The 12315-nt window shown below is 33.9% G+C and overlaps 1 long non-coding RNA gene across 2 annotated transcripts in view; it reads left to right on the forward strand.

Moving 5' to 3' along the window:
- LOC309856516 overlaps positions 1-12315 on the forward strand; it is a 60671-nt gene that overhangs the window by 12209 nt on the left and 36147 nt on the right. Inside the window, exons 1-2 of one of the 2 annotated variants that reach the window (XR_014307249.1) lie at positions 3413-3641; positions 8350-8432. This is a non-coding gene — a long non-coding RNA (uncharacterized lncRNA). Of the gene's footprint in view, positions 1-3412; positions 3642-8349; positions 8433-12315 lie in introns of those variants that run through there. The other variant, XR_014307248.1, reaches the window with a different exon arrangement.

A 12315-nucleotide genomic window follows, 5' to 3' on the forward strand; every position in this document is an offset into this window, starting at 1 on the left:
GATGGCCCCCTGTCTAGGCAACAAATACTTTTATACAAATATATGTATAGATATATGCTCTAATTGCATCCTAAATAAGATAAAGTAAATAAATTTCTCCAAATAATTGAATCATTTAATGCTCTCCCAGTAGTGTATGAAAGTCACAGTAGCTCCACATCCTTGCCAGCCCTTGGAATGGTTAGTATTTTTACTTGTAGTCTTTCTAGTAAATGTACAGTGATATCTCACTGTCACTCTAAATTGTATGGGTGTAACCAAGTCATTGATCTTTCTGTCCCAGGTGTCCTCAGTAAATGGAGAAAGTGTAATATAGGCTGATCTTAATCCTTTTTTTCCCATTCATTTTTGCATGTATAAGTTATTTTTGATTGCAAACTAGGTTTTCTGTATGAAATACTGTGGAGATAATTGGAGGCCAGGGAGTATTTTATTTTGCTTTTGAGGAGCATTTCGTGCAGGAGTAATTCATCTCCTAACAATGAAAGATTGAGTCCTTTTGAAGCTGCACGTCAGGTTTTGTGAGTTTTGTATTTCTGGTTCATGTTACATTTAGGGCATATCTTCTCAGAGATGTCAAATGATTTGTTGGATTGTTTTCCAGAGCCTTTCCTCCCTCATGTGTTATCAGGTCCAATCTATATTCCCTGGGCTGGTGAGATTGCTGGAATCATTGATCAGCTGCATAGCTTTTCAGCTACAACTTTCTGCTTTGCATTTTGCATCCTCAATTATCTCTTTTTTTTTTTAAAGATTTTTTTTATTTATTTGACAGAGAGAAATCACAAGTAGATGGAGAGGCAGGCAGAGAGAGAGAGAGGGAAGCAGGCTCTTCGCTGAGCAGAGAGCCCGATGCGGGACTCGATCCCAGGACTCTGAGATCATGACCTGAGCCGAAGGCAGCGGCTTAACCCACTGGGCCACCCAGGCGCCCTCAATTATCTCTTTTGAATTAGTAAAGGACTTAAGTGGGGGAAGTGGTACCAAAGTTGGGTCTCACCATTTGATGTTCTCCTTTCTCAGAAATCCTGTCTCTTCTTGGCATTTTGGAGACTTTGAATAATATCTTTAAGATCTTCTAAATCTTCTAGTTTTCTTTAGCACAGTAGCTGGGGTGAAATGGCTGTTCTGCCAGTACTGGAAGTAGATATTGCTACAAATACTATTTTTTAAAATACGTATTAATTTGTAATAGTTTTGCTTTCTAAAGCCAAGTAATCCAAGCTAGGTATTAAGGTGAACAAATTCCTTCAAGGCAAATGTTCTTCTTGAGGACTCAGTCCTTTTTGTTATTATTTGCTTAATTTCCCTCTATCTAAATTTTTTGCTGAATCCATAAATGTTTTCTCAGTTCCCAACATGTGCCAAGTATGATTGATCTGTTGGAGGAACATTATTGGGTTACTCCTTAATGACTGGAAACAGTCAAGTAGATGAGGAGATATATTAGAGAAGATAAGGGCTAAGAGAAAAGTATGTACCTGCTTTACGCTTGCATAAATTAATGACACCTTATCATATATTAAATCTCAAAATATGTATTAAGGATTTCAACGGTTTTACCAAACAAATTACAATCTCTGACCAAGTCACTCAGCCCATCTATTTATCTACCTGATAAAAACTACCCAAATGTCCCTCATCTGAAAGTAAATGAACCAGAAGTACACATGTCAACATGGATGAATCTCAGAAACATAATACTGAGCCAAAATAAACAAAGTTGGTGGCATAATATATACTTATTTATATATTCAAGATGCTTGACTGATCAAGGCCATCTAGGTAAATCAGACCACTTGTAAACTTGAAATGCTAGAAGAGAGAGAAAAGAGAAAGAGATTGAAGAACTAACAAAGGACAATTGTCTGTCAGAAATTTTGCAAACTGAAAATCCATAGAATTCAGCTCTTTCCCCTCAAGGAATCTATAGCTTCAGCTACCTTACTTAGAGGCAGAACAATGAACAGAGCTTCCAATAAACTCACCACACCACAGGGTAAACAAAATTTCAGAATTTGCTAATCAGCATCTATGAGTGGTGGACCACAGAACAGAAAGATGTAAATTCTCCTGGGTTTCGACGGGATACCGAAGACTACAGCTTGAGAGCAACAGTGAATCTAAAATTGACCAACTCTTACCAGGCTCAACTTTGAGTTGTTTGAATCTCTGGATTAATTAGGTCTGAAAATGATAGTGCTGGTACTTGCTCAGACGGAGTGAAATTATATTTGAATCATCTCTAAGATTTTCATACATAGTTCTGGCATACAGTTAAAAATGATGAAGATAAGTGGGGCGCCTGGGTGGCTCAGTGGGTTAAAGCCTCTGCCTTCGGCTCAGGTAATGGTCCCAGGGTCCTGGGATCAAGCCCCGCATCGGGCTCTCTGCTCAGCGGGGAGCCTGCTTCCTCCTCTCTCTCTGCCTGCCTCTCTGCCTGCTTGTGATCTCTGTCTGTCAAATAAATAAATAAAATCTTAAAAAAAAAATGATGAAGATAAGTAAGAGAAAGGAACATGTGGCCAAAAGGCAATTGAAACATTAGGTAGCGGAAATAGAAACAAATGTTACCCATGTAAAAGATCCATCAGCTATGCATTAAGATACCTAACATGTTCAAAGAAATAGTTGAAAAACTTAAGAATTTTAGCAGAGAAGTGAAAAATTATTAAAAAAAAAAAAAAAGATCTTGTTTTATGTACTTTGAAATAAAATGTCCATATATATATCTCCAGTTACACTGTTTCTTGAAGTCAGCTTTGTTGGCATTAATATACTAAATCAAGCTTTCTTATGGTTAATTTTACATGACATATTCATATTATTACTTCCTTGCTGTGTGTTTCAATTCAAATTTATTTCACATGTAAACACATAATTGGGACTTGCTTTTTTTTTAGTTGGAAAAATCTCATTTTCACTGGAATGAATAGGTCTTAAATTTAATATTATTATTATTAATACAGTTTTCATTAAAGCTGACCAACTTGCCCTTCATATTCTATTTTGCCCTTTATTTCTCTGTTCCTCACTCTGTGCCAACTTTTCTGTTTATTGGGTTTTAAAATTTTTCAATTTAAATTCTTCTTGTGATTTTTACCTGTGGTGGTTTAAATACATGTTCGCACATTCTTTAACACCTTTTCCCTCAAGAGATGGGTTTTATGGCTCCTTCCAGGATTCTGGACCAAGCTCAGCAAAGCTTTGTAACCAATACAACACAGCCCTTGTAATGCTGCATAAATTCCTAGGCTGAAATTACAGCCAACTGACATTACCAATTGCCACCAGCAGAGGGAGACATCTTGGCCCTCCACTGGGCGCTCTTCACGCATTTCTGTGGTACTCTCTTTCCGTTAAGTGCCCTTTCCCGTCAGCCAGTAGAACTTCCGGTAGCAACGTAAATTACAGGTTGTCCACCAACAAATTGTCGTAGGTCTGTTTATGTGATTGTGTCTTAATTCATTCTCGTGTCTTAATTCACTCTCAGTTTTCTGAGATAATTTTGCTGGATATAGAATGTTACTGACAATTTCATTGTTTGTTAAGAAATTGGAAAAATTCAGCTCCATTATCTCCGGTTCTCTATGAATTATTTAGAGAAGGCAGCCATCTTTTAAATCATGGTTCCTGTGGAGGTAACGTATCTTTTCAGAGGTCTTGACTTTGTACAGTTTATTCCTTATAGTTCATATAAGTGCCTAATATATCGTTTGCTACTAAAATATTTTAGTACTTAACATTTTCATTTTTGTCAATCCAAAATTTTTCATTTGTATAAATAAAAGGGTAATTTATTGGATTGACAATAGCAAAAAAAAAATAAATTGGAAGCAAAAAAGAAAAAAACCTGGTATGAAATATAGCAAAAGCCAAAACATCTTTTTATTATTAAAATACATACAAATACCTGTGTAGATTATATACAGATTAAAACAATTTAAGCACTTTCATAAGCAAACTATCAAAATGGTTTGTTGCTCTAATTGTTCTGATACTAATACTGAAATGGATGAGAAACTGTAAGATAAGACTCCTAATAAAAAATGAGGAAGTGACACATTATTGCCTAGAGAAAGATATTTATATTTACTATAGTTACATTGAATAATAAAATCCTGTTTTGGAAAACATACTATGTTGGTGAAATGATTTATATAAATAGAGGACATACCAGATCCAATTCAGTAATGGAATATATAGAATGTGAGTGAAAGTAACACATATATGCATATACTTAATGTGTAATAATTTTTGTATTCAAATAGTTATGAAAGTATATACCCTAAGAAACTGTGTTAATAAAATGTATATGTGATATGCACAAAAATAAGCATTATTTGGCAATTAGTATACAATAAGCTTAATACTTAGTGGAAATTAAATACCAAGATACAAACTTTTCTATATATTGATACCAGAGTTTGGAGGGATTATAAAATGGTACTTAGTTTTTGGAAATTAATTTGCTATTTTTTACTGCTATTTAAAATTTGCCTTCCCTTTTCTACAGTAATTGCCTTTCTGTGACAGAACTTTTAAGCATATGTAAAAATATAGATATAAAAAGGCAAAACAGCTATTTTCAATAGACTATTTGTGTTCATACTATAAGTGCTCTGCAGATTTTACATCCAATCAGACAGATTGTAAATAATTGCAGAAGATATCTCCAGGACTTATTTTTAATAAAAAAGCAAACAAATTATAATTTATTTCACATGTGTTCACAAGGATTAATTATGTAAACGTATAGTTGTATGCATATTTGTTAAGTTACATTCTTCACTGCTTATCATAGTTACTTCTGTGCAAAGATATTTATCTGCATTTTTTGGAACTTTTACACTGAATGCACACTTTATGTGTAATCAATAGAATAAAATAAATTGTCAAATGATAGCATATTACTAATGATTCTTTTGAACCATCTACTTTTTTAGTTTTTAATAGTAGTACAAGACAATATTAATTTATGCTTAGAGCCAGAATTAGAACAGAGCTACTAGATAAGAAAGAAAAAATAAGAAGAAATACAGAAATGGAGAAATTATTTAACTTAGTTGCGAACCGTTTATATGAAGGTGACCTGTGATTAGTCATTAAAATCATTAAACGGGGAGCCATAAGTGAAATTGTCGTGAAGAATGTTCTTTTTACTATCCTATCAGGATTAAATGTCAAGTACAATGTAGAGTTTATTTAATATTCAGGGGACTGTGTTGCCATGATATCAGAAAAAGTGACAATAATAACTAGGGTTAAAATCCTCTCAATTTTTATATAATCAGTGTATGGAAAAAGACTTAACACTATAATCTTGCTGTATAGAGTTTTCACATTAATATGATGTGTACAAAATGTTTAGTGAGAATTGCTGTTCTCAGAAAAACATTTAGATTTAACTCTCTAGGATCCAGCAATATTGCTAAGTGCAGTTATTAATTCTAATTTATTACATATAGATTGCTTCTAGGCATTCTGGAAACATACATAAACATAAACATACAGTCTGTGGATAAGGACAGGTTCATTTATTTCTTTCTAATCATTTATGGATTTTTAAACTTTTCGCTGCATTATTGGCTTTTGACTTCCATACAGAGTTGAATAGAATTGGTAATAGTAGGCATCCTTGCCTCCATCCTGATCACAGGTTGTGTTTTTCAGTACTGCATCATTAATAATGGTATCTGCTATAGTTTCCTGAAATTTTTGAAAACTAGTTAACTGGAAGGAAAATTTACCAAATGGTTTCTCTGTATCTGTTGTGGTACTGCCATGGTTTTGTCTTTGTTAAAGATATTTGATTTTAAAATGTTAGGCCAGTAAGAATTTATTCTTGGATTAAACCCAATTTGTTCATGGGGTTTTATAATTGAAGGGTGATTCAATTCGATTTTTCAAAAACAAGGGTTTTTTTCCTTTATTTGTTATGTGTGCATAACAACCACTGATTTTTTTTTTTTTTTTTTTAATGAGCGGGGAGAGAGTCAGAGGGAGGGGAAGAGGGAGAAGCAGGCTCCTTGCTCAGCTAGGAGCCCTGCCTGGGGCTCTATCACAAGGTCCTGGGATGGTGACCTGAGCTGAAGGCAGACACTTAACTGACTGAGCCACCCAGGTGCCCTACCTCCTATTTTTTCCTTTCTTATGATATCCTTATCAGTTTATTGTAAAATTTATAGGGATCCCATTCAACATTTTGCTGTGTTTTCACTTTTCTGTTCCAAGGAAGAGGTTGCAAAAGATTGTGCAAATAACATATTTGTTATTTGTTTATGAATTTTATGGAAAAGTTCACAAAATTCATCATCAAACCATAGAAATCACTTGTAGGAAGGATTTAAATTATGGATACAGTTAATTAAAACATATAGGATTTTCTAAATATCTTGTTTTGTGACTCTGTTTTTCTGGAATTTTGTCATGTTGTATAACTTAAAGTAATATGTACGGATCTCAAGCATGAAGCATGTATGGTGATGATCTACTCTATATTCCTGGTATTGAGTGTGTGTGTGTGTGTGTGTGTGTGTGTGTGTGTGTGTGTGATCAGTTTTGCCAGGATTTATTACCTTTGAAACCCTTTCCTCAAAATTAACAACTGTGAATTTAGGTCTCAGGTTTTGTGAGTAGTTTTCTTTTTTAGGTACATATTGATATTTAGAGCCTAGAACCTTGTGGAGGTTAAATTAACACCGGGTTGTTTTCCAGATCTGTGTGCCATGGCGGGCCTTGAACCCAATATGACCCCGGGGTTGGTGAGACTACAGGAAGCACTGATCAGCTGCTTACCTTGTTGGCTTTAATTGTTCTCTTAGCATCAGGTTCTCAATCACCTCCTTTAAATCAGCAAAAAGGCTTCTGAATGAAAGGGGTAACAGAGGCGTCCCTGGGTGGCTCAGCTGGTTGTCTGCCTTAGACTCAGATCACGATACGGGGGTCCTGAGATCAGCTCCCATCAACCTGCATAGGGCTCCCTGATCAGTGGGGAGCCTGCTTCTCCCTTGCCCACCCCTACTCTCTTTTGTGCTCTCTCTCAAATAAGTAAATAAAAATCTTTGAAAAGGGGTGGGGACAGGGAGCAGATTAGTGTTTCATCACCTGGGCTTCTCTGGGTCCATTTTTTTCAAATGCTTGCTTCTTTGGGTTTGTGGTGGCTTTGAAAAAAATGTTTACTATCTTCTAGCTTTCTTAGTTTTTCTCAGCCTGATTGATGGCTGGACAGAAATGGTTAGTCTACCATTACTGGAAGACAGCTCTGCAGGTACTATTTTTTGAAATATATTTTAGTTTTAGTTATTCTTCCTCCTATAGCTAATTACCCAGTCTTTGACCAAAATGTTTCTTTAGTTTCCTACCTGTACCAGGTTCCTGTAAGTATTTGCAGATACATTATTGAAGTATAATCTAATGGAAAACAGTATGGAAAATATTATAGAAGATAAGTTTAGTGCTAAATTTTTTACATGTAATAATAGCCAGAATGTTACCTATACCTGGTTTCTTTCTTTTTTTTTTTTTTTTTAAAGATTTTATTCATTCACTTGACAGACAGAAATCACAAGTAGGCAGAGAGGCAGGCAGAGAGAGCGAGGAGGAAGCAGGCTCCCCGCTGAGCAGAGAGCCCGATGTGGGGCTCGATCCCAGGACCCCGGGACCATGACCTGAGCTGAAGGCAGAGGCCCTAACCCACTGAGCCACCCAGGAGCCCACCTATACCTGGTTTCTATTATATTTACTGGTTACTGAAAGGACTGGCATAGGAATCTTTAAATTATCTCGATCTTAAAGTTAGGATAATACCCATTTATGTATATGTAACATCACAAGAGTATGAATCCATTTATTCTCCCTTTATGCCCTTTTGTCACATATTTTGTTTAAATATTCTAATTTAAAAGTTAAATTGACTATATATAATTTAGTTTTGCCTTTTAATTCTCTTTAAGTATATTATATTCAGCTAAAAGCATAAAAGCTAAAATCTTAAGCTTACCATTTAATTTTGTAAATTATGTCTTTTACATCAGAAATACTATTGTCATTTTTACTTCAAGGAATCAGCTTTTTAAAAGGAAGTAGTAGAAAGAAGTAGTCTTTTCTATTTATCCACATAGTTTTCCTATCCACGTTCTTCTCTCCTTTGTGTCGTTTCCATCAGGTATTTGTTTTTTCCATTTGGCCTGAAGAGCTTTCTATACCATTATGTGTTATTTTTTTGGACAGGGACAAATTGTCTTGAGCCTGCTTATGTGTCTTTGTCTTATTTCACTCTCATTTTGGAAGGATAGTTTGGTGGATAAAGAATTTTGGGTTGATAGTTTTATTTTTTTTTTCTTTCAGCATTGGAAACATGCTGCTCCATTTTCACCATTTCTCCAAGGATTCTTTGGAGAACACAGCCATCATTTAAATCATCGTTCTTGGTAGGTAAGGTGATTTATTTTTCAGTTTTTGCTGGTATACATTCATATACTTCACCAGTACCTGTATATTTTGGTTAGATGTCTAATATATATTTTACTAATAAAATATTTTAAAAATTCAATAACTATTTTATCCATCCAAATTTTGCCATCCAAGTAAATAATGATAGCTTATTAGATTGACACTAGCAATAAAACAAAAAAAAAGAAAAAGCTTATGTGAAAAAATATTTTTCAAAAGCCAAATAACCCATTTTTATTTCTCATTAAGATACATAAAAATATTTTCATATATTATATGTAAATTAAAATGAGTTCTACAAATACCCATGTGAAATATTAAAAGCCATCATTTTTATTTCTAATTTGATGCTAATATTAACATGTATGAGAATTGTATGAGAGCAAATTGAACTCTAGATAAATAATAATGGAATAATATATACTACTTAAGGCAAAATATGTTATATTTATAGTAACTGTATAATATACAATAATATTCAGTTTTGCAAACATAGTCTTTATCTGAAATTATTTATATAAATACATATCAGAATAAATTCTTACAGTCAATATATATAATGAAAGTGAGAAGGATATCTGTGTATATATGTGATTAATATAGGATAATTTTTGTATGTCAAGTGTTTACAAGATGATTGACTAATAAATGGATTAATAAAATAATCAAGCAATTCTGGAAATAAATGAAGACCATCCAAAGGAGGACAAGAAAATGCTACTTATTTAGACCTTGATATAGCAAGGGAGTCAGCAAGCATCACTTGTATTTGGCAGAGACTCAAAGGCAGGCAGTGAAGTGTGAAAGCTTATAGTGGAAAAAAGGGAAGACCTTGGGTGTGTACTGATTGGAGGTTATGGGGTTAAGGAGGATAGAGGCAGGCTAACTAGAAGGGGTATATTGTATATGTTTGGTTAGGGGATCATATTTGGCTTCTTCTTGTTCATCCTAAATTGGAAGCAGGGACAAAAACAAAAGATGTCGGTAAAATGAGAAAAGGAAGATACAATAAAAATATAAAGAAGCTTTGTAGAAAGAGTAATTTGTGATCCACTTAAAAACAAAAGCTGAAAGCTGATCTCTAATTTGTCAGTGAGATCAATAAACTAGAGGTCATAAGTAAACTTCACCCAAAATACTCTTTTCACTTTTCCTTTGGATTAAATGTCAAGTGTATTACCAATTTTATTTAGTATCTTTGAGTGTCTATTGGTCATGATATCAGGAAAAAAAAATGACAACAGTAATCAAGGTTATATTGACTCTTAAAGATTATCTGGTAAATATATTGAGAAAACAAAACAAAAAAAAATCGAATTTGTCCTAGAGGGTTTCATGCCATTTCTTAAAATATGTATAGAAAATTTATTAAGAATTGCTATTCTCAGAAAAATATGTTTATGTTTAACTCTATGGTATCCACCAATCTTGACAAATCTGCTTATTAATTGTCATATTTTAACAGTGGCCACCTGTGGGTCAGAATATGTTACTGACGATAAGTTTTATGATAATTAGTCTGTAAACATAAAAATGCAATTTGTGAAAAAAGTCAAATTAATTTCTTCCTTTTCGGTATTATTTCTTTTTTTTCTCTTTTTCTTGCATTATGATCCTAGCTAGGACCTCCCTAAAATGTTGAATAGAACTGGTGATAACAAGCATCCTTTTCTCATTAATAAATGAATGGTAGTTTATGTCAAATGACTTCTCTGTATCTGTTGTGATAGTAATATAATTTAATTCCTCCGTTTGCCACATTGGCTTGATTTCAAAATGGTTACACAATAATCTTTTCTTGGGTGAAACTCCATTTGTTCATAGGTTACTCTAATTGAAATAGCTTTGGTTTCTGTTTGCAAGGCAAAAGCTTTACATTTCTTTATTTGGTTTTTGTATTTTGTCATGAGGTATGCAAACTTAATAGTCTTTATATATAATGTCCTTATTGGTTTAGTGTAAACTTTATAAGGGTCTCCTAAAACATTTGAAAGTGCTATGACTGTTAGAAACTTGTGGGAGAGATTGTGCAAGTTAGCCATATATCTTTCATGAATACATAGAAAAGATCAGGAATTGAGACATTGGGGCTTTTAATTCATTTGTAGGGAGGTTCTCAATACAGATGCATTTTATGCAGTGAATATAGAATTTTTGAGATCTCCTAATCTACCCATTTGTTAAGTGTTTTCTTTTTTGTAATTTCTTAATTTCATGTAATTTGAAATTTATTGGCATAAGTTTGATTATAATATAATCTATGTATCTCCAGGACCTATAGTGATAATCTCTTCTACATTCATGCTTTTGATAATCTGTGTCTTCTTGTTATCATTGTCATGGCCACTATCCTCTTGCTCCTCCTTCTTTTCCTCCTCTAGTTCTTCCCCTCTGCCTCTTCTTCCTCTCCCTCTGCCTCTTTCTCCCTCTCCCCGACTTGTCATCCTTTTTGATCAGTCTTGCCAGGGTTTCTCAATTCTTTTTAACCTTTAAAAAAAAGTAACAACTCTTTAGTATTGTTGACTATTTAACTTTTTTCAGTTTGTTTAATTGATTTTATTTAATTATTTTAATGTTTCAGGCTTTGGTCTATATTTCTGCTTTATTTTCTAATTTTTGAAGTATATTATCAAATTTTAAATTTTCAAGATTTAGCCTTTTGCATTAATGGTGTAAATTTTCCCTATGGTATATATTTTGATGCATCTACACAATTTTTAATAGCTTCAGTGGGGGTATAGTGGATTTAAAATAAACTGCACAATTTTAGAATAGTATATTCTGAGATATGTATGTATTTATGAAATCATCACCACAGTTAAGATAATGTAAATATCTATCCCCTCTTACCCAGCTTTCTTGTTCACTGTTGTATTTTCTCTCCCTGTTCCTGCCCAAGTTTATGCTTGGGCATAAACCATCCTTATGCTGTGAACACTCTTACAGAAGTCTTTGTGTGAACATATGCTTTTCTTTTTATTTGTTTGTTGGGGGAAAAATGAAAGAAAAGAATGGCTGGAACTCCTAAGAAGTGTATATTTAATTTTTTCTAGAATGTATCAGAGCGTCTTACAATGTGATTGTACTATTTTACATCCTACCGACAGGATGTGTTGCATTTGTTCTACATCTGCCAGCACTTGTTATGGATAGTATTTTCAGCTGGAATCCTTCTAGTCAGTGTGCAGTAGAACTTCATGGGCACTCTGTCTTGCATGGCTGTGACCAAGTCTTAGCTCTTTTTGTCCCAAGTATCTAGTGAATGGAGAAAATGGGTCACAACTCTGAACCTAACACTTTCCTTCCTATTATATTTTGCATGTATAGTTATTTTTTATTGGGTGCTAGATTTTCAATATGAAATACTATAGAGTCCATTGGAGGCTCTGGATGATTCTATTTTTGTTCTGGGAGCATTTTCTTTTTGTTTTGAAAGCCAGGGTCGGGTAGTTTATCTTATTTCAGTAGGTGAGTCCCTTAGAAGCTATACGTAATATTTCGTAAGGAATTTTCTATTCTGGTTCATATTGGCACCAAGAATATAGCCCATCAGGAATGCCAAACCAATCCTTGGGTGATTTTCCAGATCCTTTCTGCCATCAGCTGTTGGGTTATTCATGGTCATTGGGCCATGAACCCAATTTATGTCACTGAGTCTGAGATTACTGGAAGCTCTGGTCAGCTGCTTAACTTCTGAGTTAAAACTTAACTACTTAGCACTTGTGGTTCTCAGTTCCTTTGAATCAGTGAAAAAAACCTTAGGGAAAAGATGTACCAAATTTGGGTCTTACCACTTGGTCTTCTCTTCTAATTCAGATCCAGTTTCTTCAAATGCTCACTTCCTTGGGTTTATGATACCTT

Source organism: Mustela nivalis (genome assembly GCF_964662115.1).
Source record: "Mustela nivalis genome assembly, chromosome: X".
NCBI lineage: Eukaryota > Metazoa > Chordata > Mammalia > Carnivora > Mustelidae > Mustela > Mustela nivalis.